Genomic DNA, 25,943 nt, shown 5'->3' with positions numbered 1-25,943 from the left:
AGATGACATTGTTTAGAATCTTTATATTCTTTGGCCTAGCAGTTGTAAGGCTGTAGAAAGGGATATCTTCCTTCCCTGCATGCTTTTAAAGGCAAAAAGGCAAAATGACTGTCTCTGATGATTTCCTTCCCCCCTGCCACCTCAAACAGAAATCCTAACAGTATTAGACAATTTTAAATTTACCACAGAGTATGAAGATTAGCCTGCTCATTACACATTAATTTTTCAATTTCTGTGGCATGTAGAACAAAATAAAACTAAATACCTGAACAACTCTTTGCAGTGTTCAAGTCTCAAAGTAAATACAGAACTTTCACAAAATTATATAATTTTATTTTCCCTAATAAATGCTATTTGAATATTTTATATTGATAAGGAACCAAGATGCAAAGGCTTTTTTTGATAATAAGCATATCATAGCAAATTTTACAGGACACGATGAAAATGGAAATGACCAAAAGTATTTTTTTAATTTAGATATCAAAGGACATTTTTAAATATATTTACCTGAAATGTTCTCCAAGGTAACCCATGCTAGGCAACTACCTTTGGTAAGTATATTTTATCTCATGTTTATTTTTAGTAACACATTGGAAAGTATTTGATATATTCTTGGGATTTCAATCCTGCCTTAACTTTTTTTTTCTAGGTAACAAAATACCCAAGGGTACAATTTATCTCAACCAGTGCTGGATGTCTTAATATTAGACCTTAAACTGTGCACTAGTCATCCCAGGCACCCTTTGTAATGATTTGAGAGGCCTAGATACATCCAGTGCGTACTTCCACTGACCTATATTAAACGCTTATCCTGAAAATGAGAATCTCCCTCAGCAGGTGCTTTTATCTTTCCATCAGCAGTAATAGGAGATACACAAGGTAACCAGCTAGTATTTAGATATCAAAGTTAGGACAGATTAATCCCACTTATGTGTACTTCAAACATTATCAAAACTTTTAACTCTAAATGATAACTGAATTACCATAATTAATCTACAAAAAGCATGAAGGAAAAAAAAGTAAAAATCTTGCCACATACTAGTAGTATAAGGAAGGATCAAGCAGCACTGTCTTTTTATATAAAAATTCATTCTAATTTTATAATCTTAAAAGTTTTTTACATTTCCATTGAATTCACTAGCTTAAGCTCTTTTAAATTTTAGAAAAAAGATTTCCTTTGGAGACTAAACTTGAGAAAGAACCATTATATTTACCCTTTGTATGTTTAAGTTATTCCTGTCTATAATCATATATCTTTCCATATTCATCTATAACATTTTTGGAGTGAGGAGGGGGCACTTAATTCTTTTACCATCTTGTCTGTCCTTTTCTTTTCCCCTCCCCTGCTGCCTGAAGGTATCTTCCTGGCCTATATCCCAATATTACCTCCCATTTGCTTGATGAATACAACCATTCAGGCAGGAGATGCGAGAAAATCTGCTCTGCAAGAGGCAATAGACTCCAGAGGAAAAAAGGAGCAGACTGCTGATTCTTGGGTTGCAGCAGCTCGTACTGCTTAAGCCCAGGCCAATGCCCCTAGGCACCAGATGTACAAGACACCATTATGACTACTTCCAGAAAGAGACAGGAAAGACCACTGACATCCCATCATCTGTGATTCTTCCATACAGCTGATTAGAATTTGCCATTTATATCCTTTGCTTAGACTTTGCTTCATCAACCAACCAGGGCCACAATTGCGCAGAGACGTAACGACATGAGAAACCTGCACATCCTTCTACAGAGTGCAGGTCTGAGGCCCTGTGCATATCATGGTATATTTCAGCTTCTTTCACAATTTGAACAAATACAAGCACTGGAAGTGTCCGCCTGGAGATAAACTTAGACCAAATAGAATAAATTTGACTAGCATTAGTAATTTTTCCTTCCTGCAACATGATTAGGTGATAAAGGAAAAAATGGTATTTTTCATTATCCTGGTGCATTCTCCAGTTCTCTGAATAAGCCACAACTACATTCAAATGTTTCATAAATTCCCACGAGGCAACCCAAAGGGAAGTGAAGCACCATTTCACAGTGGAAGACTCAGAGTATGATGCACACAGCACAACATCAGCTTCTGTGAAAAGTGCATCACACCCATCAGTTGGGATTTTTTTTTCCTACTGTAACACCTAGAAAGTGAACTCCTCATTACTGCTCATGAGTAATAGTGGATTAGCATTTGCCATTTGTATCCTTTGCTCACACTAGTAGTCCTACTGAACACAATGGAAAAAAAAAAAAAAAAAAAAGGTGATTTCAAATCAAGTAATCAAACTGTGGCTGAAAGTCAAATTTAAAAGCATTTCATGGCACTTACAGTAACTAGAAATAAAGATTTTATGCCAGCATATATAAACAGTCCATTCCTAAAAATGAAAAATTTTTAAAGACAACAAAAGGTATTCAGATGTCATTTTATTTATAGTTTATTATAGTAAATAACAAACATTATCTAAAAATAAAAAGTTATACTGTTCTAGCACTTAAAAGTCTAGTTAGTAACACTGAACTGACAAATGTGTTTGTAAGTTTGCTTTTCTTTGTTTTATTTAATTTTTTTAAAATAGTTTAGGGCAGCACAATGGTGTCAGGGTTATACATTTTCATTCCAAACTGGTATTAATGGGTTGGACAAGAAGTAATTAAAACAGCCTCAAAATACTTACATTTGTTAAGCTTTCAAACTTGTGGCAAACTTACTAAACAAGAATATATGCCCTCAGGGCTAAAGTGCTGCAAACATTAATCAGAGAAATCCTCTATTTTTCTTCAGAAACAATTAAAAAAGGAAAATGTATTCTAGATTGCATAAGGCTGCTTTACTGGTTCTTTGGGGACAGTTATTCACCCTGACTTGAAAAAAGTAAAAAAATATACTTCTCTACTTGCTAAATTGGCACAAAATGCCAAATGTGCATCAAATCACTTCTATCTATAGTAAAAGCATCTCTAGTGTAGTGAAAGTTAGGTCAGGTTGAACAGACCAATGGTATTCATTTCAAAGCCAAGATTTGCAAGGTTTTTTCCACTTCTGTGGACAAAGTATTAAACATATCTACAAACATATAATTATTTTCAGGGAGGCACAGCAGGTCACTTCTTAATCTTTCCTTTAGCACAGTGAATTAGCTTGTTCAGCTATACAGCTGGTCCCCACATACAAAATTATGAACAAAATGTTGTCATGAAAAAATACAACTATAGACAAACAATCGTAAAAGGACTCATATTACTGTTATTAATTGTTTCAGAAGTGCTCCAGGAAACAACAGACGAGAGTTGCCTGACTCAAGAAACTTGCAACTGAAAGGTCAACAGACTTTACATGGAACTCTTACAGAAGGAACTACTATTTTTTCTTTAACCTTTCATATCTTCTATTATTGATTAAATTGCCTTTGAAATGTTATAATTACTACCAAATAACACTTAAAACTCATTTTGCGCAAGTACACAAAAAGAAAAGAGTGAGCCATACCCAAAGCATAGCCCAGTGCATTATATTATTTATTTTATTGTCCGAGACAGTAGTGACGGTCTGAAGATCAGTTTGCAAGTCTTGAAAATAAGTTGCAAAGTTTACCTGATAGTGGAAAAAAAGGTAAGGAGTTGGAATCAAAAACTGATGGATTTCAGAAAGTCAGCATCCTGTCCTGTCCCTCAGTGGCATAACACACTCCTGGTGTCCCTCCCAGATTTCACATCACGACTATGAAATAAATGAAAGATGTTCTCAAGGACCTTCTTCTTTCCACAGGCAAAGTCAGGCTGGAATTCTTTCACTCCTGGACACCAAACTACAAAGCAATACCTCCTCTTTTCATATTCCTCCCCCCTCCCTGACTCCCCCTGATTTTTGTCACTCCTTCACAATTCTAGATACATATTGGGAACATTTTGTCAGAAGTTTTTCACAACAGTTCATGACTCTTGCCCTGACAAAAGTTGAGATACACTATGGATACTGATATAATTATGTAAAAATGTTCTTTGCAACAAAGCTAACTTTAAAAACAGAGAAAAATGTCAGAAATAAGTGATGCTTTAAAAAGACCTGTTAAAATTGTGTGCAGAATGTTTAACTTCTCAATGAATTCTAAGAGGTCACAATAATTCAAAGAGAATGAAACATTATGTAACATCTAGATACACTTTTTACTATGTATTGAATTCATTAATCATAAAGCATAACTTAAACCCTTTGTGTTTCATTCTACAGCTGACTTTGACAAGAACTCAGAGCGACTGTCATACAAGCATGAAGCAAAAGTCCAGCCCAGCCATGCAGATGACTGACTTTGAAATTTTCCCAGTGTCGACCTATTACTGCCTTTCCTCATAGATGTCCTGTATTTACACCCTGCTTTATCAAAATGCTGCTCTAGCAGATTTCCTACAACCCTTGTACCATTCTCTCCATTCCTGTTCTAGAGATCTCATTGCTTCAGCAAGAGCTACCTAGACCAGTCTCATAAAGCATCACCTGAATGACTCTGCTCCACAGCAAGAGTTGGAACAAAATTCTTATAAATAATATATATTTGGAAGAGTATCAGACACCAGTTGTATTGACTTTGCTACTTCCAAGTTGCATAAGCTCTTCAAAAATAACCTAGCATTTCTATTGAACATAATAACATTCTTCGAATATTTTATTCTAAGACATCTATAGGTTTACACACAAAGATGATTTCAGTTTGTATTAAGAGTCCACATACATTCCTTCTTCCTAGAAAGAACATAAGAAACTGTAGTTTTTCTAAGCTTGCATAACAGCAGCAACTTCATCTGGTTGTAGAAATCTAAATTAGAGGAATGGATTTTGGCCCAAAGTTTTTCAAAATCGTAGGATAAGCATCTTTCTGTACACACATTTGACTGCTGACTAATTGTTTCAGGACTTCCCTGTCCTGAGAAACGAGAAAGCTCTTCCACCTTGACAAGTGAACAAGAGAGAGAACTTGACATCCCAGCAGGAAGTACTGCTTCTTAAGGCCAGGTGTTTCTTAGCATTCTTGTGCTTGTTATCATTCTGTACAAGCTATGCATTTCAGGCACTAAACAATACTGGATTATCACTTCAGGGGGAAAAAATAACTTCTTTCTTGTTGATTTATCTGTAGCGCAGAGCAGAAGTCTGGTCATTTGGGAACATGTATCATGCTCTTTCTATAGAGCTTTTTTTTTTTTTTTTTCCCTCTGAGCTATAATGATATATTAAAATATGTGGAAGCAATATATCACTGAAGTGCAAAGAATAAAAACTAGCCTTGCTATATTAGGTCATTTGACCTATAGGAGTAGAAGAAACATACAGTTCCTTTTTAAAAAATTTTTAGACTTTTTATATATTTTTTTCTGCAAGAATTGTAGCTTTTTCCCCATCCTGTTGCATTCCCTTTCTTACTTTCTGAGATATGTATTTTACAAGCATATTCAATTTTCTTTCAAAAAGGTACATGTACCATAAAGAAAATGCTTTTGAAGACTAACAAAACTTCTCCTTTCTATTATTTTTCTGCAACATAAATGAGAATTAATTGAGGAACCTATAATCTGGTTGTTTAGCTAGGGAAAAAAATACTTGATAACGTTCTGAGAAAACATTTCATCCCTTTCTGTAAAAGCATACTTGCAATAAAAAACGTTACTGTAAGCACTTCTGACAAATAAAATGCTTTTCAACAGAATGAATCAGAACAACACTGGACTACGTAAAACATGAATAAGCTGTATCTACATTGACTTCACACATCCAACAGTTTAGACAATTAGTACAGCATTTTTAATTCTTCCTGTAGAAGATCTTTATACAAACAGACTGTCACATCAACACCCAAAGTTTCAGAAGACCAGTTTTTATAGCTCAAGTTTTCAGCTGCATCTTTTGTTTCATGCACTCGCTATGTCCTTACCACACTGCATGCTTCAGCAATTCAGTGTTTTGAAGCCAACTATCAATGAAAGCCCAGCCAGTATCATGACATTTACTGTGGCTGAGCGAAGTGGCCTAGGTCAGTGCGACAAACTGGCATTAACCACGAACCAAAGCAACCAGTCGCGACAAATTCAATACCGCACGGCTAGCTATAACTTTCCTCCTAGCCTCCCGCCACACATACACACACAGGCACGCACAGCCCCCCTCGGTTTTCACGACCGCAACCGGCTCAGCCGCCCAGCGCCTCGCTAACTTACTGCAGTGCGATGCGGGAGGAGGAGGCGCGCGTCCCCGGGATGCGAGGCAGCCCGGCGCCCTGGGCAGCGCGGGGGACCAGCCATCCAGCCGCGCCGCCGCCTGCCGCAGCCGAGCGGGGCCGCCGCCCGCCGCCCGCCGCCCCGCGCCGCTCCGCCCCGCACGGCGCGCTCGCCGCTGCCCGGCGCGGGTCCCGGCAGCCGCCCGCGTCCCGGCAGCAGGCAGCTACAGCCTGGCCGCGCGTTTTTAAGCGGCTGTGCACCGGCACATCTCCCACCCCCTTTCTGGCAAGGAGGAGGGGAGGGGACGAGCCACACACCCACCCACCCACCCACCCACGCTGCTGACGCCCTCCCGCCCCCCGCGCAGGCTGCGGTTCCCAGTGTCCGGCGCCTGCACCCCCCGGGGCCGCACCGCCGGCCGCGCGGCCCCGGGCCCACTCCGCGCTCGGGCGGCGGCGCGGCCAGCACCGCGCATGGCTCCGCGCCGCTCCGCTCCCCCTTCCCCTTCCCCTTCCCCTTCCCCTTCCCCGCCCGCCCCCACGCAGCACTTACTCAAAGTTTACCCGGTCCCTCCGCCGGCGGTGGCCGCGCCGGGCTGGCGGCCGCCTTCCCGCTCGCGACGAGGCAGCGGGGCTGTGACAGCGGGCGCGCCCGCGCAGCCGCCAGCGCGCGGAGGGGCTGTGCGCGGGGGCGCGCGAGCAGGCGGCCCGCCAGTCCGCCCGCCCGCCGTGCGCACCTGCGCCGGGCCCGCCCCCGCCTACCTGCGGCTGCGGCCGGGCGCGCCGCGCTGCGCTGCGCGGGCCGAGGCGGGAGGCGGCGGCGGCTGCCAGCCGAGCCCCGGTGCGGTGCGGCGCGGCGCGGCCGGCGGCGGAGTCCGCGTCCAGGAGCCGCTTCAGCGGCACCCAGCCGGGCGCAGCGCAGGAGCTACCATTTGGCCGTCCCTGCCGAGGGACTTCCGTGAGTGTCAGAGCACCGAGGCGCTGCCCTGTACCCCTCGCTCGCCTCCCGAGGGGCGGTCTCAGGCACGCGCGGAGAATTGTCTATAGGTAGCGACAGCAGCAGAAGAAAGGCCCGTAAGAATTCGCAGGTGAACTTAAAAACAAAAACATGAACGTACATGTCCATGGCATGAAAATAAGCGTCTTTCTACCAACGCATCCCTCTTATCAAGACACAGAACAAGGGAGAAGATCAAACTTTCACTGAAAGCTTCCCAGTAACCTCAATGGCAATTTGTCTTGACCAAAAACAATTCCCCTGAAACGTTGTCTTGTAGATTTATAAGCAGAACAAACACCGCCAAACTTCCATCTTGACCAGGTCCTGGGAGCCCTTCTTAGATAATTCATTCATCTGTCTCAGAGTATCAGCTGTGATCTTGATGGTTTGGTTAATTATAATAAGGATCAATTCCTATCTGAATCCTCTTTGTTGCTATAGGCACTAAACAAGCTTCAGCACTGAAGAGTGTTTCAGGCACTCTAAATGGAATTTGGCATACTGCCAATAATTTTATATACTAATAAAACTGCAGAAGTATGAAAATACCAAATATTTTACCAAGATTTTTTATTTTGTAACTGTATCCTTTATTCCTTTCTGAAACATGCATTTAAAGGATTTAATTTTTACATAACATACAAGTATTTGAAATGTTGGGGATCCTCTTTATTTTAGTAGCCATGTAAAACCTTGCCAGGCCAATTTTGTTGCTAAAGATTTTTGGTTTCTTAAAAAAGATTCCTTAATTCACCTATCTTATGGGAAGCAGCTTCCTCGGACTATATGGTATGTACTTTCTGTAAATTAACTGCTACACAACACAGTAAAACACATTCAACTGTTTTGAATTAGCAAGTTTCCAAAACTCTTTAACACTTCAGCTTTTTGTGTTTAACCCAGAGTTTGAATATTTAGATACGTTTCAAGAGTATGAGTACAATGTATTTTATATAATAAAATATAATGAATACATATTTATACCATACACTGTACTGTATACATATTAATGTGTTTACAACTAATATTACTGTGTGCATATATCTTTGCCTACACTCTAGATAAAAAAAAAAGCTATTAATTTTTCTTCATGTGCACACAAAACCAAAACAAATAACAAACAAACAAAAATGTCTCTATCACTTTGGAAAAATATGTGCTAGGGAGTGTAGTCTTACCACATGAGCCTTTCAGTTCAGATCCATGTCAGCAGTCAACTACAGACTTTATAAATATCTTTCCAAATAACACTTTATCAGTAGGACATGACTAGCACTTGTCTTTAGTCTCTCATGTTTAATAAATTGCTTCTCCTCTAAAACACTGATTTCCAAAGATTCTTTTTCTTTCAGAGAAGGAATTTGGTCCCAGCATATCTGAGCCTTGGGTTACAAGATATGGATCAAAGCACTGAAGTACAATGGCTAGTTAATTGTGATGCATCATTCCAATATGACTACATTTATAAATATAGGTTCTGCAATGCTTGATCTAGTGGTTTAGGTTTCTTTTTCTGTTTCTGAAAGGCCATACTGCCTTCAAAATTGCCTTCAAACATTCTCGGGTCTATAAGGTTGTATTAAAACCAAAATTTATAGGTAAAATTATGTTTTACAAATACAACCATTTTTAACATTGTACATAGCTTTGTTACACCTTCTTGAGTTGGATCTCCACTGTTCTCTTCTTCCTTATGTTGGAACCATGTTCAACTTCATACCTATTGAAAAGAAAAGAATCTGCCAAATTCATCAGTAGAGTCATTCCATTAACATTTGTAGGTTTAAAATACCAAAGTTCAATCTGAGGTCTTGTGATAAAAGTAGAAAAACTAACCATTTCATTAAGCAGTTGATCTGCCTTACAAAACCAGTAAACATTATACTAGCCAGAAGACAACTCAGTAAGGTACAACTCTCAAAGATCACAGTGAAAGCTGTCAAACTAAAGGGACACTAATGTGCGGATTTTCTGTTTGCACTGAAAAAATGCTTATGAAGATTGCTATCCTCATGGCTAGCCTTGCAAACAGGGTTGTAATATGCACAGTTTTGAGAAAAGGCCAAAGGATGGGTATGGAGAAAAGGCCAAGGCTGAAATATGGCTTAAAGCTAAGAGCTCACTCAGCCTAGAGCTCCGTGGCTGTGTTTGGGGGCAGCACATTCATAGGCAGCTTTGCTTTGGTTTCAAAGCTCTGGTCCTGTTCTAGTAGTAGTATGCTGCCTAAACTGTATATGCTCCTGTCCCCTCCTCCTCTATTTAAGTACCTACTATAAACAGATTACCATCTGAAAAAGTCTGCCTCTTAACAGCTCATTCTCGCACAGCAGAGAAAATAACAGATGCCTGGAATCCACAGCCAGAATTTTCAAAATGAGATTTCTTATCTTCTTTCCCCAGGTCTGTGTTTGGCCATTTAAATAAATTATTTGTGCTGCTAAGCATAGTTTTAAATTACTCATTTAATATGCCTTTGTTATGAACTCAGGAACCAGTTTTGATATCATTTATAGAAGAAGAAAGCACCAAACCAGAGACTTAAAAGGGAAAGTAAACCTCAGTCTCTGATATTTTTTATTTGCTACTGAGAAGTTGCAACAATATCAGTTGTTTGCAGTCATTTGATAATGATACCTCTGTGAGACACGAGGTCTTCCAAATCTGACTTCAGTGATAACATGACTATACAAAGTCACAGTCACTATTGAAAACTAATCAGAAGTTCTTCTGATTGAACTGAATACAGTTCATCGAATTTGTAAAAAAAAAAAAAAAAAAAAAAAAAAAAAAACTCCTCAGAGCTTAAATCACCTAACAGAGCATTTTTACAAACACTTGCTGATATTTTTTCAGCATGTATTCAAGGAAATTGAATGTAGTGAGAAAGCATTTTACACACAACAAATATTTAGCTTGTATGCTTCACCTATTTTCATCAAGAAATGTCAGTACACAGTAAGACTATACTGGTTCCTCCCAGAAATACCAAATTCACAGACAATTCAGAAACAGGGATCCAAATAAGGATCCAGACATTTTTGTCAGAAATATGATCTGGCCTACATCATGTAATTACTTTACATTAATTATTGTAGTGATAAGGAAATAAAATAGACTAGTAAGTACGATATGCTTGATAGGTTTATGTAGGATAGCATAGTTATTTATACAGCTCAAGGAAGAAAAAATCTTGTGAAATACCCAGGGGCATTTGCAGGTCTGCTACCACTCCCATTACTGATATTTTACACACACACACACACACACACACACACACACGCACGCACTTTGGAAAATTTGCAACAGAGTATATATCTATATTTGAGAAGAGAAAGTATTTCAGATATTCTAACCAATCTTTAGCTAATTTTTTGTTAGGTTAGTAAAGACCAGAAAAAAATTGGAAACATTAAAATCTACTATTGGGTACATTTGCTTGATTCCCTAACTGCTACAGGCCAGTCAGTCTCACTTCTGCCTGGGAAAATCATGCAGTGAGTCCCCTTGGAACACATTTCTGGGCATGGGAAGGAAAACGTGTTGACTGGGAACAGTCAACATGGATGATGAATCTATGACTCATCATGATGATTCATCATGACTGATGAATCTAACTGCCTTCTGTAATAAAGTGACTGAATTTATGGACAATGGATGCCACTTACCTCGGCTTTAGCAAGGCTTGCTACACTGTCTCCCGCTACATTCGTGCACCCAAGTTTGGACGTTACATTGTGGATAGGTGGAAACTAGATGGATAGATAACTCACTAGATGGCTGGGCTCAGACGGTAGTGGTTAATGGGCTCTACTCTATCTGGACGCCCACTGCAAAAGGCATACCGTAGGGGTCTATCCTGGGACCTGTCCTGCTTAACATCTTTGTGAGTGACCTCGACAACATGATAGCATGCACATTCTTCAAGTGCATAGAGGAGACATACCAATTGGCAGGACATGTTGACATGCTCAAGGGCAGGGCTGGCCCCCAGAGGGACCTAGACAGGCTGGAAGAATGGGCTGACAGGAACGTCATGAGATTTGAAAAGGACAAATGCAAAGTCCTGCAGCAAGGAAGGAATAACCCTTGCATTTGTCCTTTCCAAATCTCATCCCTGGCAGCAAAGGAGGCCAGTGGCATCCTGGGCTCTATGTATGGGAGCGCAGGCAGGAGATTGAGGGAAGTGATTGAGGAAGTCCCCCTCTGCTCAGCACTCACTGGATCACGTCTAGAATACTGGTTCATTGGACAATTCAGGTTGAAAGGTTACTCAGGGCTTTATCCAGTTGGATATTGAAAACCACCAACGATGGAGACAGCACAACCTCTCTGGGCAACCTGTTCCACTGCTTGACCGTCCTCATGGTGAAGAAGTTTTTCCTTATATTCAGTCTTAACCTTTCATTTCAACTTATTCCCATTACCTTTTGCCTTCCCACCGTGCATAACTGTGAGGAGCCTGGTTCTGCCTTCTTGATAACCTCCACGCAGGTCTTAGCAGGCTGCTGTTAGGTCCTTCTGAAGCCTTTGCTTCGCCAGGTTGAACAAGCACGGCTCCCTCCACCTCCCTCATGGGCCTCAGTTTGGGAAGGCAGTAGTGAAATATCCATGCCTAATTATTGCCCGGATAAGCCAGTGATTATATACAGATTGTCATATGAGTGTAACAATACCTGAATGTATTTGTCTGTACTCTGATTTTATAACATTCTCTCTAATGCTTTAAGGGAGAGAATGAAAACTATAAAAGAAGCAAAGACAAATGGGTTATACTACGGTACGAATTTAAACATACTTTTTACTTCCAACTTATTCTCATCTTTGCCTTCTGTCTATATATGCAGTTTTCTTCTGTATTACTTTGCTTCTAATTTCATATTTCAAACATGGACTATGCCTGTATATGTCATATGACTTTGATTTATTTGCAAAACCTTGGTCTAGAGCTATCTGAACTCTGTGGGAATAATTTTCAGAGACATCAGTGGGCAATGGATTTAAAAGCCTATATAATCCACATCAAAAATGTCTTTGGTTTCAAATGGATGTAGGAACGAGACCTAAGTATACTAAGTGATAAATGTTTGTTCCGTCTGAAATTACACTGTTTCGATAAACATTACCTAAGAAGCACATGTCTGATAGCTCATCCATTCTTAAGTATAATAATGTAAAGACTACTAAGTTCTATGCAAGCTCCTTGATACTGGGCTGGACACGAGGTAAGGGGAAAAATGCATTTACTGTATGTTTCTCAATATAGCATTATAGCTGTGACATGCATGTTTTCTTTTCCCTACTCCATTTCTTTTCTTCATTATATTCAGGATATAAAAAGGAAGGATATGGCTTGCAGACATTCAAAATAAAAAGAAATATCTTTATGTGAAATCTCAAATATGGCTTTATGTTTTAAAAGATGGTTTTAATACATTAATCACCATCTGTATGTTTACTGAACAGTGTTAACTGTGTGAAAAGATATGACATGTCCTTAAACATTTGTTGAATCTTAACACGTATTTAGGAATCACTATTTAACATTCAACCACCAATATAATTTGTTTTAGGAAGGCTTTTTGTTTTATTTTAAACTGAATTCAACAGTAATTCAAGTGTAATAAATTCTCTGGTGGACAGTAATCATTCCAGAAAACTGATGGCCTGAGATGAAGTCAAGGATTATTAACTTTTAAGAAGCTAACAGTTCACTTTATGCACCTTGCACAACAACCGTTCTTGTTACTAAAGCAGGAAGATTAAAAACATGCTGAGGGCTTCTTGGTTTTGTTTTCTTTCTGCTGCTGCTTTCCAAATTTTCTCTGAATTTTGGAAAGTTGCTTGTGTGTAACACCATGCCTGCATATGTGCTTCCTGCAGGTAGATCGAAGAAGAGGCAGTGGTAGGTTATCACATCTCAAAATACAAACACAAGGCAGAAGTTTGTAAGAATCCTCTCCCTCCACTATTTATGATGGGAACACCAAAACAGAACAAAAATGGGAACATCTATTTTTCCTTGATTTACGAGTTATCTGCTAGCAGAGGTAGTGTAGAACTTTTACAGATAACTATTATTAAACATGTATTAGAACAAAGTATTTCATGACAGAGAGCAAAGTTGCATGGTTTACAAAGACAAGAGAGAAGGAGAGCAGTTCACAAATGACTAAGGAATCAATAGCAAAGACATAAGCAGAAGACGGATTCATGAGGTGAATTTAATTTGGATTTCAAAGAGAACAGGAACTCTTTGTATAAATGATTAAAGAAAATGTTAAAATTTTTCAGGTTGGCACAGCAAAAGGTAAAGAGCAGAGAGGAAAAGAAAGATACAGAGAGCTAATGGTGTTACAATTTTCCTTATCTTGCAAAAAGACCCTATAAAAAGTGAGCATCAGAAAGTGAACAAAATTTATAAAGGATTATTTAAAAGTATAACTGAAATTAAAAAGCAAACATGTGCCTGTTACTTGCATTTCAGTTTAACTTATCCTAAAACATAAGAAAATGAACTATAAGAATTCCTAAACTGCATTTCCTAATCTTCTAGCTAATTAGATCCATTTAATTTGGACTTTCTTTAAAATGATGAGGAGAGTTGGGGCTTTTTTTTGAAAAATAACAGAGAGAAAGAGAGGTACTAAGTGAGTAGGCCAGAGATGTGTACTAACTATACTAACTTCAGTATATCTGACACCAGGGAACAATGGCATTACCAATAGCAACACAATTAGCGCAAAGACCACAAGTTTTGTGTATTGTAATAAATATTCAAGGGATGTGTATATTATTATGTAAGAAAGTGAATGGCACTGAAAAGCAATAGGGAAAGTTGAAGTTTGGAAAGCTGAAAACTGAAACAAATTAGGAGTAGATAAGACGACTTATTTGTAAAAGCAAATAGAAAACAAGTAGTAGAAAAGAAAGGAACTATTAGGAAGAACTAATTACATCTAATTACACTAGAAGAAACTTTTGGGGTGGAGGGAGAAGAGGGAATGAAGGCAAACAAGGACACGTAACCAAAGACAGTCAGTATCAGTGAAAATTAAATATGAAGTGAATACTTATTGGTGCAATCAATGCATATAATAGGAGACACTCCAGCCCCCAAATTTTCACTAATTAGTTTTAACCTAGTCAATGTGGTTTTCAGACAAATTTTTCTGGCATTTCTATTCCCATGTTCTCTTACACCAACTTTAGGTATATCTCTGCAAATGAAAGACCAACAATGAATACAAGAAAGACACAGAGACAGACTGATTTATTTACATTCTTTAAGTAAACTTATACACGCTTTCCTTTGTTCTGTGGCACACCTGCTATCTATTTCTTGGAACAGAAAATCAAAGAAGCCTACAAGAGAGCAAGCAGAGAAGATGAAATCAACAATACAAAAAGTAAAAAGAAATTCCTCCTTAAGTAAGTAAGGAGGAGGTTATGAACAGTCTTTACAGAGAAACTTGCAGCGGATTCAAAGCAACTAGAGAAAGGAGAGAAATCAATACTCTACATAGTGTCTAGCTAGCACCTGCTCTACTTATAGCCCTTAAATCTCAGATTCTTTTACAATCTGTGGTGCAATTTATGGATAATTTTTTCTCCTTGTGAAGTTACGTTTTGCAGACAGGTCAGAGGTCTAGCTGTTTAAATCAATTGGACAATATATTTTGTAATAATATACACTTTGCAATAGCTAACATGGAAGTTTATTTAGTAGCTAGATCCTTAAAGAAGCATATCTTTTTCTTGGCACACTAACATCTTTTTTAGAAATACTTATATATAATACACATGGCAATGTTACATTGTAGGTACTTCAAATAACTAAGTTTTTTAATAAATGTTTTGTTAAAAGTTATTTACATTAAGTAAACCTTTTTGAATTCTTATTGCTTCCTACCATACCATGTCATCTGAACATTACTAAAATGGCTGCTTTTAAAGTATATTTTTACGGAATATTCTGCCTGTAGTTGAAAGTGTATAATAAAAAACAGTTTCCACTAACTTCTCTAATAACAGACTTGCATACAAATTTAAATTTGTAAATTTAGCAATTTATCAATAAATCTTTTACCCTTATATTTATTGTTTTATGGAACATGTTATTGAAAAGCTAAGTTTTGCTTCTACTTGCACTGCCACAGCTACCTAGATGGCTTGTTCTAGATTTACATCACTATAAATAAGATCAGAATAAAGGCATTGGTCTGTGGAAGCAGCAGGATCCTGTGAATAAAGTAGTCAGTGGCACGCCTAGAGACGTGTGTCAAATCTCTTCCAGTTTTGCTGTTGCACCATTATGTGACTTTGACATATAAAACTAGTATTGTGATTTAAGGCTGTGACTTTTTAAAATCTTCCACAAACACCACAAACCTCAAGTATTCAGTCAGTAAAAAAGAAAAATGGGGAACTAAAATTCTACTTTTAAAGATGGCCACAGCTTCCTAGTTTTTGTTAACATCTAACAGATAAATGTTTCTCTCATGCCTGGGCTTCCAGTGGGACATTTTCCATCATGTCTCTTTTGCGAGACTGAATTTAGTAGCCTTGTTTCAAGCATACCCAATATAAACACAAGATCGAGATCTGTACAAAACACAGTGGCATTGATTGCATTCACTCAGAAATAACAGGCAGAACGCAAAGAGCTAGTGTTGCAAAAACTTAGCAGTTAAACGCATGAAACAGGTGCCCCGTTCACACTTCTCTGCCTGAAGGGACTCAGACTCTCATCTCTTACCTCACAGAAAGGTAATCAAGCATCTTCACTGCCTGTTAATACGGGCCAACACAGAAAACATGAATTGGATCCCCCCAGAAAAAATCCCAAGAAAGCACCAAGAATGGGTAGGGTACTTCCACCTAGGAAGGGCCACAAACTTGGTTCTCTTTTTTGTTTTTTCTGGGATCCAGGATACTTTTCCTCGTAGGAGGTCTATAAAGTCATACTCTGAATTCTCATGTTGATACAATAAAATTTACATTCTTTAATTCAAATGAGAAGTGACAGACTGATCCCATCAAGACCAGATTCAACACTAAAATTCTGGTATAGGGGGAGAGGGAGGATTTGATCCAAGTTCTTCTACTTTTTAGGCTAGCATTTTCTAATTCTCCCACAAAGTTTTAAAAAAGAAGTGGTGATGCTTTCACAGATGCTGCAAATACCTGTTGGATATGCTCTGAAAAGATGTATCAAATAAAGTTGTGGAGAAGATTATGGTGTAAATTATCTTTTGGATTTAGCTTGGGCTTTTGCATGAGCTGCTATGATATCACACCTGTGAAGACCAGAGCAATTTTGGGTATACATATACGTGCAACTCTAGGTTTCTTAGAAACTTTAAAGAGAAAGAGACACATCGAATTTAGAATTAAGCAACAAGATTCAGAAACTGGATACTTGGAGCTAGATTCTAAATGTTAGCTTGCTTCTTCTGATGAATAATTTACACCATTTGCAGAGCAAGCCCTTTATCTCTTCATATATGTGTGTCCAACACAATGAAGTTTGAAATTTGTCTTAGGTCTGTAATATAAACTGCATCTATGGGATGGTGTAGGTTTAGCCAGTTTAGAGAAACTCTAACATTATAGATGTGTAGCAATGGAAATGTTTGCTTCTAAAAGCTAAATTAAACCCAAATCAGGTAAACACACAATAAATGCATTGCATTTATTTGCTACTGCCTTAATGCAAATCTGAGTGACACTTTTTAGGCTAACTAAATTTACAGCTTAGATGTTGAGTATACATATTACCAGCTAATACAATACTTCCTCTATTTTCTTTAATTATTTTAGCAGATTTTATTATATTTTAGTTTTAATATCTATGCAATGCTGAGAATTATCTGCTTCAACGTATAACAAACACTTCAACTTTCATTAATTTTGATGAGCCCTTATTTTCATGCCTAGACTTTCTGTCTTGAATGGAATTACTGCTGCTTGTCTGCTAATATGAATAAACATGTAAAATCCATCTCAGAACAGAAAAGTCATGATGCTGAAAATTTTGCTTACTTCTGTCAGAGTTAGTTTCCACATAATAAGCCTGAATATTTAACTCCTTGATTATTGCATATGTATGAACATAGTCATCCACCTGCATACAGTCTATTCTTAGTGCAGTGTTTTTGCACTTGTGAATAGGACTTTCAGAGCTTATCTGGCACTTTCAGTCATTATTAATTGGTCTCTGATCCTTCTGTAGAGGTTTCATGTGGCACACATAACTGAGGACAACAGGCCAGGTTACAGAGAAGACAGTGGTGCAGAACAGAGAGATGGTATAAAAACTACTTGAGGATCTCAAACGGTGCTGCAGCAGGTAGATCTGCTATGATGTATGTGGCTCTGAGGATACATGCAAGTTATGGATAGGGTCTTCTCCAGCTCCTCACCTGAAGCATCTTCACAAAACAAAAATGTGGCTTGAAACTGCCAAAGTCCAACTTTCTAGTATCTATTTTTTTCAATTCTGTGATGATCTTCTTAAAGGTACAACACAGAATTTTGTCTTAGAGAAGAGTGTAAACTATGGTCTTATTCAAATGATAGTGTGCTTTTCACAACAGCTTTCAGTTTGCTTTTAGCAAAGGTGATCGAATATTTCATGAAAAATTAATTTAGTCAGAAAGCTTTTTTTAATGTTAGAGAAACTAAGACATATAATAGCATCTTGGATTAACTAATGCACGTTTGATTTAGTGGAAATGTTTAACTTAAAATAATTGAAGTATTGCTACAAATGCATTCATGTCCCTTTTTACCATTTGCCCTGGTGACACTGCAGCAGTTGTTGATTTATATATGTGTTTCTGTTATGCTCCCTTTTCAGAACTCACTTTTTTCAGACTTGATGTGGTAATGAATTTTGTCTACAAGATAGGCAATATTGGCTTTAATACTATTTAACACTGGCCACTCTACACTGTCCTTCCTGTTCCACTATTAGAAGGTGCTGACAGAAATGAAAAGAATCAGCTGGGATCCTTGCACAGGACTTTGTCATGTGAGATGGGCAGAATGCAGAAAAAGGGGAGGAAGAGGGAAAAGCAAGTGCTAGAAACTCCTTTGTGGGCACACAGCAAGAGATTGCTTTTGCACCCAATCACTTCTATATGTGATGCAAGGTGAACACAACAAGGGTGATCTAGAGCCTAAGGAATTTAAATGTTGATGTGAATGGGGTTGCTCCATACAGAGTGCCACTAGCAGGGCAGTCCCCAGGAATGAATTAACACAGCAATACAGACATATGTTGCTGATATCTAAACTATATACCTTTTAAGGTATCAGAAAATTGTTTCGAAATATATTGTAATCTGAACATTCAAGCGAAACAGACTTTAGAGGTGATAAAAGTTGCAAGCATACAAATCAAAAGGTAGGAGTGAACACAGAAATTGCTATAGTTAGGTACAGACAAAGACATGAAGCAAGGAGCCTGGGAAGACCAGAAGTGGGCTGCGATTGTCTCAACTGTGTATAAACAGGAATAAATTCCTATACTATTCAAAGTAGTGAAATACCTTCATAAAGAGGCATTTGCTACCTTCATTTTCATATATATTTTTTTAAAATATTCAAGAGCAGCATTGCTTTCTGGTACTTCTGGAAGAACAATACTTTTGTATAGCATTAAATAGTTCGGTGTAGCATACATTGTTGAAAAGAACTAATGGACCAACTGAAGCCAGAGCTCTTCATTTCTTATACCAAAAGTTAGCTCTAAAACAAAATACCAACTACAAAAACAAGTTCCTCATGTATAAAATCCTTCATAAAAGTCAACATATGATCTAGTAACATCTGTGACTGAGCAAGGTTTTGGTTTAGCTTATCTTTAGCCAGTTTCAAGTTTCTTAAGGAAATTAGATCTGTGTGTTCATACCGCTTGTTGGATCCATTGTTCAATAACATTTACACTGGTCAATTTTAACCAAATTTTACAGATAATTAAGAAGAACAGAAATCTCAGGGATGATAAATTCATATAAATTTTATGAACGCCAATGAGCAAGCAGGTGAGAGAGACTCAGGTGTCTCTCAGGTTTGGTGCCATGGCTGAGTGAGAGATACCAGCATGAGCTAGGTGATTATCTGTTTTTTTGTCTGCCAGCTGACCTGCATGCACACAGTGGGAAGCAGGGAAAATTTGGACTTACTTCCATATAAGAATAGAGATTGCAGTTTACTGGGACCTGGTCCAAGGTCTATTTGAGACTGCAAGTACTAGAGAAGCAATGCCTGGCTTGAATCAGCTGGAAATGGAAGGGGAGAAGATAGAGGAATTTGTAAAGCTGATGCGGAACCACTCTACTATAGGCATTTCATGAGGTATTCTGGACTTATACTGTGACATTTTCAGCCACTCATAGATTTTCTCAGGGTTTCAAAGATAGCACACTAGAAGTGTGGCAAAGATGGCCATGAAACGACAAATTTCCATTTTAAATAGCAATGCTTCAACAAACGGATTTTAATATGCAAAGACAACCATTAATTGCTGAAAGCTGCTGCTTAAATAAACGAGTGAGCTACTTTCTCAACCTAAGGGAGCAGCCTATTCCCACAATAGCCATATTTGCAAATTTTATCAGAAGAGAGAAGATTTAAAAACTACTTCTTCCCTTCTTAAAGAAAACATGTCCCTTACTTAGGATAAATGAGCTCTGGTCTGGCCAAAAAACACACCAAATAAAGTCTTCAGTTGTGCTTCTAAAACCCCACATTTCACATTATTTTAAGTTTTTCAATTAGTTGTCACAAAAACAATCAGTTAGAAGTTACTAAATAATACCATTCGAAATACATCGGGAGGAATTAACTCATCTTACTAAGCACACATCAAGAAGTATTTTTTCCTGTTTTTTGATCACTAGAGGCTACACCTGATTCTAGATATACGAAAATTATTGGGCCCTTGTTAGATAGTCAGTATTCATTATAGAAACGTATTTTAATCTTATTTTTAGAAAAATGAATCCAGTTCCATGCAAACAGAGGAATGAAAGAAAACCTTAAATAAAGAGGTCAGAGGGTAAGGTGAGGAATGCAACCAGGTAAAATGATTTATAACAATTTTCCATATAATTAAGAAACTAAATATTCATAAAGAAAAAATAGAAAAATATCCTTAAAATACCAAAGAGAAATGGGAAGTTTGTTTAATGAGCTGTAAATTAAGGAGAATTTTGAAATAAATATAAAAAAGGAAGGTAAGAAGGTGGAGCTACTCATCAAGCTTGAATGCTCAAGGAGACTGCAATGCATTACTTTCTTAATTACCAACCCTCAGCTAGGAAAAATATAGTGGCTCTACTGTATGTTTTAAGTATTTACGAGGACTGTCTACATAGGCAATGGTAGGGAGTGCACAGAGCATATCATCGGTATGATATTTACTGCTTATGTTAAATATATGCTCATACCTGTGGTCAATTCTGCCATTGTCTCCAGTGAGGTTTTTACCAAAAGAATGGAATTTGACCCATAGGGAAATAAGGCAATTTTAGTGGCATTTGACATTAGTTACAAGTAATGATATATAGTCTTCAGGCAGAAGATAGCGAGAAGATGTTACTTATCTTGAGATAAACAGTGCTGAAAAGTTATAACCAATACTAATGGATCAAATTCACTTTTTACCTGGCAAAAACATAGATACTGCATCTGATTCCAAATTAGGCACTTAAGTAAGAAGTGTTTAATACTAATTCTTAAGAAAACTAAGCTAGAAAAACACTTTATTACCAAGAAGGCATTGAGAATAATTGTTATGACTATGGAACAGTAGTAGTTAATAATGCTGCAGTTAGAAGAATTCCAATTTTCTTATTTTCTAATAATATATTAGACATTCAAAAAAGTTGCACTTCTCACAAGAGGACAACTAGATCATTATTCCTGACTGTAAAATCACTTGCAAAGAAGCAACACTTTGCTTTGCTGATGCCGTGGTCCTGTATTGTTTTTTAATGGCACAATGAGCTGTCAGTTGAGATTAAGTGAAGTTCTTTGAAAAGGTCTTTTCATTGAATTAAGCTTCTTAATAAAAGTAATTACTTTTCTAATTTCCCACTGGGCTATTACAGTATAATCCAGTACCAACTGGAGAGAAAGTAGAGACTCAGAAACTTTAGTGAATATTTGGATCAGGCCCATAACATCAGAGCCATAACTATAGCCTTTGCAAAATACTACGTATGCAAGAATGGGACTGAATAGGTTGCAGAAAAAAAGTAGAACCATGAATTTAATAATTATAATGCAGAAAGAAAATGAGCTCAATATTGGTTAATTATGATTAGATTCCCCTTATAATAGTAATATTTTTAAAAACGAACAAAAACAAGGAAAAGGAAGAGCATTAATAGTTAGAAAAGATAAGTGAGGGCAAGTGTATTCCACTAACTCGGTTAAGAGAAAAGCAGGTGAAAGCAATTTTAATGTTCTTAATGAAATATTGAGGGTTTTTTCACTTACAAAAAATGCCCTACTGCAAATTTATAGCTTCTAAAATAGACATCAACCAGGTGAAAAGTTTTCTGAATTTATAGCAGATTTTACAAGTCTAGTTTCCATGTGCAAATTTGGTGCCATGTTATGACAAACTGTGACAAACTGAAAGATCATTTCTTTGGTGTGGAATTAGCAGAGGTGAACAGCACAGCAGCTAATTAAGTGATGCCTCTTGAGAAAATGTGTCCCGGGAAAAAAGCACTGGGCACTGATGAATATTGAAAACACTGCACACACTTGGAATATTTTTATCTCTTCCCAGACACTCCAAGTTGCCGAAAGGCGCACAGATACTCAGTTTCTGTGGGATGATCAGATACCGCTTTAAAAATCAAGAATAGGCAGATTGCAAAGTAAGTGGAAGTCTTCAAGGTGTTTAAATTATTTTTATTAAGAATCATAAAGAATTAATGAACTAAAGAACAGGGTATTAGGGTGAGAATCAAGAGATCTTTTCCACTTTCTGGTCCTGCTGCTGACCTGCAAGATGACTCTCAGACTGCTGTTTCACTTGCCTGAGTTTCACTTTTCTAGTCATTTGTCTTGTCTAAATATGAAATAGGTAGAACTGCTTCTATCTGTACAGTGCCTGGCATAAAAACAATACAATTCACTCCAGGTAAGACACCTGAGAGACACCCTGGAAATAGCACTTAAACAGCTAAAATCAGCCTTATGGATGTGTACTACTCCATCCCTAGAGAGAGTGGTCTCTCTAAGGTCTCCTTAGCTTTTTTTTTGCAAAAGCAGAAACGCTGAAAATTGAGAGTATGATACCACATACTTAATTTGCTTTCCATCTAGACCTATTAACTACATTTCCATTGGATTATAGTGAAATGTCTTGCCAGAAAATCTTTCCAAAGAGTCAGCTGAACAAACTTGACCCAAAAATACAGTAAGAAGTTTTTGTGTTTTTTTTTTTTTTTTTTTTATAGCGGACTGCCTTTAGCACTTAAAGTTTTCCCTAATTCTTTTCATCAAATTACAAATCATATCTATTTCAGCATAGTTTGTAAGTAATCAGGAGATTTTCTGCATTAGACCTATCATCACATAGAACTGAGGACAAAGAAAAAAAAAAGAGTAGTTAACTAGATTATGAGACCTCCCCTCTTCCTCGGATGATGTAGCTCAAAAATATACAGAATGGTCTCTTTAGCTGTCCCTGCTAATACTAGATTGCAGTTGTGAGCAGTGTGGAAAAATACTAAGAACAACACATAGTTTTAACTACAGACTTCTAAAGCAAGATTTGCAATGGTCTGCTAGGCTGCTCAGAATTCAAGCAATGCAATTGCTTTGGAGAAGGGAATGTAAAATAACATGTATTTTATATTAGGTGATTACACCACAGGACATTCCATAATCAGCACCACTGCGGCCTCATTATCTCTTGATAACTGAAATAACTTATGTCTTGCAAAAAGAATCCTCAGCCTCCAGAAACAAGTGAAAATGTACTTATATTATTCATGATTTAATAAAAAAATAGGAAATAATATCTAGCTTAATTAAAAAGTAATTTCAAACACTGATATTAAATGTGCATGTTTATATCAAAATTGTCTATGATGCCAAGTGATTCATACAAGGAAAGCACTACTCACAGTATGAACAGAAACAGGCAAGCATCTCTGAGATACAGATATAAAACTCACCTCACTCGTTACATTTACAGTCTATTCTTAAAGATGCTTCTTCCATTTATAGTAGCCAACATCCTTCTGGATGCCAGGCAGTATATCTTTTCCTAGTTCTAATCTGTTTCTAAAATCTGATTCTTATTGAATGATTCACCACGTATGTGTGTGTGAGTCCTGTGTGGGTTTCATCTCACTTCTGCATACTTTCATTAGGCATAGATTAACAGTAAATAGTTTGTATGTATTTTATGTGCAAACAAAAGGAAGACACACAAGCATCAAATAAAACTGCTGTAGTTTGTGTAGTTACATCATTTAGAGGTATTAAGATAATTGCACACTGTTCAATAAAACTATCCTAACTCCAAAATATTATGAATTGCAAATAACTATCTACCCCCAAAAGTCCAAGCAGATGTTCTTCTCTTTTTTTAAAGCATACTATTCATCCAGTCAATGAACTAAAATACAAAATGTAGCCAACTGCACACAAACTAAACTGAAGTGAAAGTTCATGAATACACAATAACATTGAAGTTATTCAACCAACTTAATTTATAGCCATAAAGAATTAACACAAGAAGAATCAATTCCCCCCACCCCCCCAAAAAAATTGACAAATGTGGAACTGAAACTATTAACAAATATTAAAAGAAACAATTTATCTGTCTCTGGACAGATATGCCCTTCTTTAAAGATCTTCTTAAAAGTGAGTCTACCAATCCAATATACTTGAATTTAGTGAAAAAGGTCTCACTCTTTTTAACATTGATTTATCTGAAAGTATTGTATACTTATAGTAGATTCTGGATCCATCACTGAAATTGGAAAAAGGTTTGTTCACATCCCACAATACCACAGAAAGTAGATTTAAAAAACTCACAACAAACACAACAAAAACACAAAGAACTCTTAAAGTGTGATTCAGCTCGCAGTTTGACACCTACATTCTAAGGTTTAGACATCCAATTTTCCATTACAGTCAGTGAAAATACAGTCAACACATAGTCTGTATTGACATACTCTGCAAATTAAAGGTATTCAGCTGGTCAAATGAGGGTGTCCACTTGGAAGTGAAATAAATAGCCATCTATACCAGCCAAATCTTTACTGATTATAAGGGGTACATATTTGTTTGTACCTAGGCACCTATAAATTCAAGTATCTCAGCCTGCAAGCGGAATCCTGCTGTTGCCTGTTACTTTGCACTTCTTTAAAATTATGCTTAAAATAGGGAGAAGAAAGTAAAAGAGTACCTTTTTATTTATTTTACTATAGTATTTGGCTTGTATTTTATTGTAATATTCAGAATGTACTTAATCAAAATGGAGTATGCAGCCCTGACCTTCCTGTAATTAACATTTTTGCAAATCAGTAGCAGTTCCTTTTCAATCAATAGTGTTATTCAGGCTCTCTGGCATAACTAATTCTGTGAAACTCTTAGTTTAAAAAGCTACATTAGGCCAACAACACTTTTGTAAGTCCAGCTTATACTAACAACATACTTTTTCACAGGTACCATGGCTACACCTGCACTTCTCTGACCCAAGATATCCCAATAGGGCCCTGAAATTTAGGGGTCTCATGGACCTGGTATTTCATATTCCCATTTTTCATATACACAGGAAGAGATTGGCGTGACTCCAGGATGCCTGTCAAGACCATCCACTTTTAGGGCAGGTAACCAGGGCCCTTATAGGATCATCTTAGGTCACCTCTGCCCTTGGCTGAACCTCAGGAGCAGAAGCCACAGAAGAAAGTGTCACGGTCAGATGTAATGAGTCTGTATTCTCCATTGCACAGTCTGTGCCATAAGACTCTCACAAGACTATGAGAAGTACTCACTATCTCATCTCAGAGACACCACAGCGACCATTCCAGAAGATAAATATTTTGGGTAGGCAACAAGTTTAGCCTGATCAGGAGACCAATCTGTATCACAAATTCTATACAGCAGTGTAGAATCTATACAGTGTAGATCTACACAGCAGTGTAGATACAACCACATGAATCTTCCTGGAACTGTATTAGTTAGGGAATGAGTTATCGATTTTTAATAGTCATAAAAAAAAGATTGCCACAAAAATGTAGACCAGGTTGCTAGTATGAAATTGTATGATGCAGAGAATTATCAATTATGTTATTTTATCAACTACTTGATTTACCAGTGGGTTCTGATTTACCATGGCCATTTGAACAAGAGCACTTGGCAGTGAGAAAAATTCTTTCGGTGGCTATTTTTTATTCAAAACATGCTTAACACCCATGGCTCTGAATATCTTCTATTCATTTATAATTGTGGAACATCAGGTTATACCAGAAGGAGAACAGAACATTTGAATTACCTGACAGATTTGAGCTGGGCAGGGCATGGTTTCAAAAACTGTCTGTGTTTCTGGAGTCAGTTGTCCTTAAATCTGCAAGTTAAAACAATTGAATTTTAGAGTTGTTATGGTAAATGCATTCACATATAATATTTTAATTTATAACACTACATACACTTGCAGCAACCATGCCTTTGTTAAAGAAATCAGTTACTTTCACCAATAA

General features: G+C 37.5%; 1 protein-coding gene across 6 annotated transcripts in view; it reads right to left on the bottom strand.

Moving 5' to 3' along the window:
* The window catches only part of DGKB (diacylglycerol kinase beta), a 360,499-nt gene extending 353,361 nt beyond the window's left edge, over window positions 1-7,138 (bottom strand). For 2 of the 6 annotated variants that reach the window (XM_026105123.2, XM_064506350.1), the window contains exon 1: window positions 6,205-6,328. The gene's annotated coding sequence lies outside the window, so the exon portion shown is untranslated. Of the gene's footprint in view, window positions 1-6,204; window positions 6,330-6,756; window positions 6,852-6,965 lie in introns of those variants that run through there. The other 4 variants (XM_064506349.1, XM_064506348.1, XM_064506347.1 and 1 more) reach the window with 4 other exon arrangements.
* Between the last annotated feature and the right edge of the window lie 18,805 nt (window positions 7,139-25,943).

Source organism: Dromaius novaehollandiae, chromosome 2 (genome assembly GCF_036370855.1).
Source record: "Dromaius novaehollandiae isolate bDroNov1 chromosome 2, bDroNov1.hap1, whole genome shotgun sequence".
In the NCBI taxonomy this organism is placed as follows: domain Eukaryota; kingdom Metazoa; phylum Chordata; class Aves; order Casuariiformes; family Dromaiidae; genus Dromaius; species Dromaius novaehollandiae.
This window is presented reverse-complemented; position numbering and strand designations above follow the sequence as displayed.